The sequence below is a fragment of the Canis lupus genome, chromosome X (genome assembly GCF_003254725.2).
Source record: "Canis lupus dingo isolate Sandy chromosome X, ASM325472v2, whole genome shotgun sequence".
Classification (NCBI taxonomy): domain Eukaryota; kingdom Metazoa; phylum Chordata; class Mammalia; order Carnivora; family Canidae; genus Canis; species Canis lupus.
In genome coordinates, this window is record NC_064281.1 from 123,157,540 (window position 1) to 123,164,930 (window position 7,391).

At 46.5% G+C, this 7,391-nt stretch overlaps 1 pseudogene; it reads right to left on the reverse strand.

Annotated features, from left to right (window-relative positions):
- Positions 1-1,482: 1,482 nt before the first annotated feature.
- LOC112668519 (olfactory receptor 3A1-like) lies at positions 1,483-1,979 on the reverse strand (annotated as a pseudogene).
- Between the last annotated feature and the right edge of the window lie 5,412 nt (positions 1,980-7,391).

Here is a 7,391-nt window from a genome sequence, read left to right on the forward strand (position 1 = left end):
ATCGAATAAACAACAAAGAACACCAATGTCTAATTACACAAAGGTGCTGATCTCTGTTATGGAAGAAACATGATAAATAAGATAAAACGACAAGCAACAAGTCAGGAAAACGTCAGTAACCCAAATGGTACACTAAATCTAATGCCTTTAAAATGCAAATAACTCCTAGAAATAAAGACATAAGTAGACAGAGCCCAGCAGGAAGTTGTACAAATCGCAAGAACCTGGTATCTGCGGGAAAAGAATCAGAAGCAGCCAATTTGAGGCACAGTATTGTTGCGGGTGGTGGAGTCCTCCTTGGGTGCACGGGGCTCTTGGTTCTCGGATCCCCCATGAGTGACACGAGGACCCACTCTCACAGAAAGCCAGCCAGAAGGAAGGTGACAGCACAAACTAGCTTATTAAGGACAGTACAATCTCAAGGAGGGAGAGGCGGCATGCCCGGAGCCAGTGATTGCACCCGGGCTGGGGGGTCTTTCCTTGTTTGTTTGCAGAGGTCACGGGTTAAGGCTGGTAGCGGGGTCTCCGACCAACGTTGTGTCTCATCTAAGGGGCTCCTACCAGTTGGGGTGGGGGTGAAACCCAGTGTACATCTGTGATAATGAAGCCATAGGTGACCCTGGGGCTGAGGTGGAAGAGGAGAGCAGGTGGCCTCAGCCGCGTGGGTCCTGGTCTGTTAGCAGCCCTCCCCCTTCTCCCTCCTCCCCCTTTCCCCTCCTCCCCTCCTCCTCCCCTTCTCCCTCCTTCCACTTCCCCCTTTCCCCTTCTCCTCCTTCCTCCTCCCCTCTCCTCCCCCATCCCACTCCCCTCTCTTTTCCCTTTAGTCTCCTCCCCTTCCCCTTCCTCCACCCACCACCTCCATCTCTTGTCCCCTCCTCCTCCCCCACCCACTCTTCCCCCTTGGAAGCCCCAAGGCAAGACATTCAAAGCCACAATCAGGATGCTGTGCCCTGAGGCTTGTAACATGTCCCCTACTGTCAGGGCCCCTGCCTGCAGCTCAGTTCTAATCTGCCTACTTTATCAGTAGGATCCTATTGATGTAAAAAAAGAGTCACGGTTGCAGGTCACTATATCCTGGGGAAAAACCTGCAAGAACACACACGAAACTGTTCCTCGTGGTTACCACAGACCCTGAGGTGATGAGGCATTTTTACTTTCTAACAACACGCCTTGGCGTAAGGCATGAATGATTTTATATTGAGTGTGTATCCTAGTGGGAAAAACTGCAACATGTCTAAGCACCGGGAAGTGTGAACACACTGTGATTTGGGTTTTGCTGTCCTCCCTGGAACTCTGCACGCGCATACCTTTGTAGTTCCCAAAGAAGCCTGGAAGCACCCAGCAAGATGTACCCAGGGCATCTCTCTGGGTGGTGAGACCCCAGAGGGCATGTTCCCGGTGTCACCTTATAAGTTTCTGGAAGTGCACAGCTCAGCCAATGACCGTGTTTCGCCTCCACAAATAGAAAACAACGTATTAGAATCAAACACCAGGATGGAAATGCTTCCAGGGCACAACCAGGGCCTGGGGTGCGAGGGCCACCGCAAAACTGAAGAAGAACAGGGGAAGCTTGGTGGCCCACGTGCGGGAGCGAGAGAGCTTGGTTGGCGGGCGGAGGACCTGGAAGAAGTGGGTGAGGAGGCGAGGCCCGCAGAGCTGGAGCAGAGCGGCCAGGGTGCTGTGGGTGGGCACTGGCCAAGGCGAGCAGGCAGGCAGTGGGGTCCAGCCCCGTGCCGGTCCCCTGGCCCATGAGGTCTCAGTAGTGCAGCAGCTGGCAGAGGGCCGCAGAGCCATCACCGGCCACAGCTGTGGTCAGGAGGCACTCCCAGGTGCTAGGACGTGAGTGAAGATCATCTGGGTGAGGCAAGCTCCGTGGGGCACAGGCCACACTGCCGCCAGCAGGCGTGCCAGTGCCGGGGCACCGTGTTGGAGATATAGGCAGTGTCCTGCAGCTACAGGTTGGCTAAGAAGAAGTACATGGTGGGAGGGGTGGAGTCGGGAGTCCAGCACAGTAAGGCTGACGATGCCCAGGTGCCCAACCATAGCCATTATGTAGACCAGCAGAAAGATCTCGAAGAGCAAGGGCCTCAACTTTGTGCCAGCCAGCCCTTCCAGAAGAAACTGGGATCCTAGGGTCTCGTTCCCCAGCCGCATGCAGTCATGAACGGAAACCTGTAGAGTCGACTCAGCATCACATGAGGATCTAACCGAGGTTCTAATTTACAAGAGGGAGTGGGGACGAGGGAAGGTCTAGAGACAAAGAAGACAGGTTCCAAGCTTAGGACAATGAGACTCGGAATGGAAGGAGTGAGGTTAGACTTGGGAGGACAGTGGTGAGGTGGAGGCCTGGGGAGCCGGACCGGTAACCCCACACCCAGAGAGGTGCACGACCTGGAAACCTCGGTGTGCCCACCTCCCATAAGGGTGTCAGTCAATCCCTCAGAAACGCCCTTGTGTTTTTTTTTTTTTTTGCGTGTGTGTGTGTGTTTTTTAAAGATTTATTTATTTACTTATTCATGAGAGATATATATATAGAGAGAGGCAGAGACACAGGAGGAGGAAAGAAGCAGGCTCCATCCCGGGAGCCCAACCTGGGACTTGATCCCTGGCCTCCAGGATCATGCCGTGGGTCAAAGGCAGGTGCTAAACCGCTGAGCCACCCAGGGACTCCCCAGAAACGCCTATCTGAATGAGGAACCTAGACCCTGTAATCATCTGTGCCGGACCCCTTACTTCCCCAGCGCCCACCCAGCAGAGCCCCAACCCGGGATCAGTGATAAGACATTCATCGTGTCCCTCCTTCTCCTGCTCTGGACCTCCCGGTACCTCCCATGTCACACGGGGTCAAAGCCACAGTCCTGCCCGAGGCTCACCGGGCCCTCTGTGATACGCTCTCTCCTCTCCTCTGTCATCAGGCAACAAGTCCGGCAGCTCCTTGCCCCGAATCACATCTGCACATGGACCCGCAGCAGCAGACACCCTGGCCTGGTGCCTGCCTCCACAGGAGGTGGCTCTGCCCTCCCTCCCGTGGTGAACTGACCCTGTTTCTCTGGCTGCTCTCATGGTGCCAGCCCTGTAGGTAATCGTTTCACATATGAATGTACTAAATACCACGGAATTTTCACCTTAAAATGGATTATTGTATGTTAAGTCTTCTTGTAAGTTAATGGCTCATACAACAGTCCACCACCCTCAAGAAAAAGAGAAGGCAAAATAAAGGTTTTTCCCGACATACAGAAGCTGAGATCCTTTGTTGTCAGCAGAAAGCCTGCACTACGAGAAATGCTAAAGAACATTCTCCACCAGGAAGGGTGATACCAGATGGGAGCTTGGACCTATGTGCAGTAACGCACAGTTCCAGACATGGAAAGTACGTGGGTGAATATAAAAGATTTTTTCTCTCTTTAAAATTTCTTTCGACCATAGCAAACCATTTAAAGCAAAAGTATTCACCACATGATGTGGGCTTTGTAACCTCCATAGGGAATGCAATGCACGACAGCAATAGCACAAAGCACAGGAGTGGGTAATTGGAGGTATACTGTTGTCATGTTCTATGATATAAAATCTATACACATATAGTGAAATTCTAGAAATTACTCATCTGAAAGAAGGCATGAAAAGATGGAGAGGGGAACACAGAACACATGAGACAAAGAGAAGTTAAATAGCAGGATGGTAGATTTCAACTCAGCCGTGTCACTACTTACATTTATTGTAAATGATCTACATGGTGCAACTAAAAAGCAGAGATTGCCAGACTGGATAAAAAAAGGCAAAGCAAAACTATATGCTAAGCATAAGAAATCTGCCTCAAATGTGAAGCATGATATAAGGAAAAAGATGGATAAAGATATATACTGAGCAAACTCAATCGTAAGAAAGTTTGAGTGGCTGTACCTATAGGCAGAGTAGACTTCAGGACAAGGGAGATGACTGGATGGAGGATGTTTGCTAATGATAAAGGGTTCACTTTGTGAAGAAAACCTAAAACTCTAAATATGTGTGCACTACTAATAACAGGGCTCCAAAATACATGAAAGAAAACTCACAGAAAAAAAAAAAAGAGAAATAGATGAATCCACAATTGGAGAAACATTTTCACACTCCTTTTTCATAACTGATAGGACAATATTGCAGAAAATCAGACATAAGAGAGCAAATTAAAATCTAAATACACAGTGCGAAAGAAGTAATGAAGATAAGAGCAGATGTGAATAAAATGTTACATGGGAAAACAATAGAGAAAATACATGAAACTGAAAGCTTTCTTTTTTTTAATAAATTTATTTTTTATTGCTGTTCAATTTGCCAACATAGAGAATAACACCCAGTGCTCACCCTGTCAAGTGCCCCCCTCAGTGCCCGTCACCCATTCACCCCCACCCCCCACCCTCCTCCCCTTCCACCACCCCTAGTTCGTTTCCCAGAGTTAGGAGTCTCTCATGTTCTGTCTCCCTTTCTGATATTTCCCACACATTTCTTCTCCCTTCCCTTATATTCCCTTTCACTATTATTTATATTCCCCAAATGAATGAGAACATACACTGTTTGTCCTTCTCCAATTGACTTACTTCACTCAGCATCAAACTGAAAAAAAAATACCAAGGGGGAAGCCCTGGTGGCGCAGACCTTTAGCGCCACCTGCAGCCCAGGGCGTGGTCCTGGAGTCCCAGGATCAAGTCCCATGTCTGGCTCCCTGCATGGAGCCTGCTTCTCCTCTGTGTCTCTACGTCTCTCTCTCTCTCTCTCATGAATAAATAAAATATTTAAAAAGAAACAAGAAAACGGATTTTTTTAAAAAAGATAACGTAACCAGGGATTATCAGGAATAATATTTGTGGATACGTTTCCCAACATAGAGAAAATGGACAAATTCTTTGAATAACACAATTTACCTAAACTGACTCGAGAAGAAATAGAAAACCTGAATATCCCCAAGTCTATAAGAGAAATGGAACAGAAAACTCCAGGCCCACATGGCTTTACTGGCAGATACAACCAAATACTTAACGGAGAAATATTACCAATCCTATCCAAATTCTTTCAGAAAGCAGAGGAGGGGAAACACTTCCCAAATCATTGTATGAGGCCAGCATTACACAACACGAAAACCATATGAAGACATTGCTAAGAAAAGAAAACCCTAGATCAAAGTCCTTCATGAAGTGACACAGAAAAAACTTGATTAAATATTAGCTAATTCAGTCCAACAATATATAAAGAGGATCATACAATCGTGACCTTATCCCAAGAATGAAAGATTGGTTTTCTCTAAAAAAATAAAATAAAATAAAAAAATCAAAAAATAAATAAATAAAATAAAATCATGGTCATTCATCATATTAAGAAAACAAAGGAGAGAGAACATGCCATCATTTCAATAGATGCAGAAGAAATGCATTAGACAAAATCCAACAACCACTCATGAGAAACGCTCTCAGAGAACTAGGCCTAGAGGGAAACTTTCTTAATCTGATAAAGGGAATCTACAAACATCTTACAGCTAACATGATACCTATTGCTGAAAGATACACACACACACACACGCACGCACACATGCCTTCCCCCAGCCAACCCACCCCTTCACCCCCGAGCAAACTTTGAGAAACAAGGTATGGATGTTCACCACTTCTATTCAACACCTTCCTGGAAATCCTAGGCAGTGCACTAGGCAAGAAAGAGAAATAAGAGAGTTGCAGATTGAAGGAAAAAAGAAGTAGAATCATCTTTATTCACAGACATATATGTAAGAAATCCTAAGTAATCTACAAAAGGAAAGGAGTGAAAATAAAAAACAAATCACTATCGTTGACACTAGCATGCCCAAACCTGACATGCTGGGTGACACCTTTAATAACGTGTGCAAAAGGTTTACAATGAGGCTCAAAGCTATTGGTAAGAGGCATCAAAGGAAACCTACATGAATGGAGAAGCGTATCATGCACACGGATCGGAAGACACAGTGTTCTTCAGATGGAGAGAGAGACACGCACACACACACAATGGACTCCTACTCAGTCATCAAAAAATGAAATCTTGCCATTGCCATTTGCAACAACGTGGAGGAACTAGAGGGTATGATGGAAGCAAAATAAGTCAGAGAAAGACAATTATCATATGATCTCACTCGTACGGGGAACTTAACACACAACACAGAGGATCATAGGGGAAGGGAGGGAACCGATAAAACAAGATGAAATCTCCCCCTGCCTATGTCCCTGTGCTCTCTCTGTGTCTCTCATGAATACATATATAGAATCCTAAAAAAAAAAAAAAAAAAAAAAAAAGGATTCTTGGGCCCTGACATAGGACATCCCATCGATACTATCAACTACCTTGCTTGATGTCCTTACAACACTAAATTCAAAATCTAAACTTTAGATGTGTGTGTACTGCACATTGTTTTCCAGTACAAGTATGTTTGATGTGCATTTGCTGGGCCACACACCAATTCTCAAGAAATCTGAAATTTAAGTATTGAAATTTCACCGAGTATGCCTCTGACCAGCCATACCTTCTTCTTGATTTTCGAGGAAAAACTTTCAAATTTTCACTGTTGAGTATGATATTAGCTGTGGGGTTTGTTTTTTATATCGGGGAATGCTAATTCTATCCCCCATTTATTGAAGGTTTTTGCTATGAAAATATGTTGTCTTTTGTCGAATGCATTTTGTGTGTCTATGGATCATGTGATTTTTATCTTTCACTCAAACAGGTGATGTTTCACATTTCTAGATGAGCATGTGTGGAAACATCCTTGTTCTCTGCCTAGGGGTCCCCCCTGCACACACCTGAGATGACAGCTGCCTGCCCAGTAGAAAATCAGAAAGAACAGGAGTGACAGAGACTGTTGAGGCCCAGGCTGGGGCTCTCTTTGGTGACATTGCCCAATGTCACAAGCCATTCTAGACACTGGTCACCCTCTTGCTTGGATGCCTTCCTCACAGACAAGACAGGGTTGCCTTTATTTTCCCAACTTCCGGCAGACCTATTCACAGACCCACAGACGGGGAAAAATTCATAAATGTGTCGTCATAGAGTTCTGCACAGCTCAGTCTCTCTGCAAACAGTGGTTCTCCCCCAGACAATGCCTTGTTCCTCCTGTGTCCATCCCAGAGACTCACCTGTTGCAATGGGGCCTTGCCCATCCCCTCCTCGGGCCACAGTGTGCCTCGAGAGCAGCCCCACTGTGCTGTGAAATCAGGGCATCTTGCAGGGACAGGCGGAGAAGAACCCACTTCATCTCTCCTCCCCACTTCAGGGAGACCAGTTCCCCTTTGTCTTTTCCTCAAGGGCCCGCGTCCTGACTTTAGGGAAGAAGGCAGCAGCATAATGAGCTGGAAAACCACTTTGGGGACAGATGATGCAAGAGAGAGCCACACAGAGGA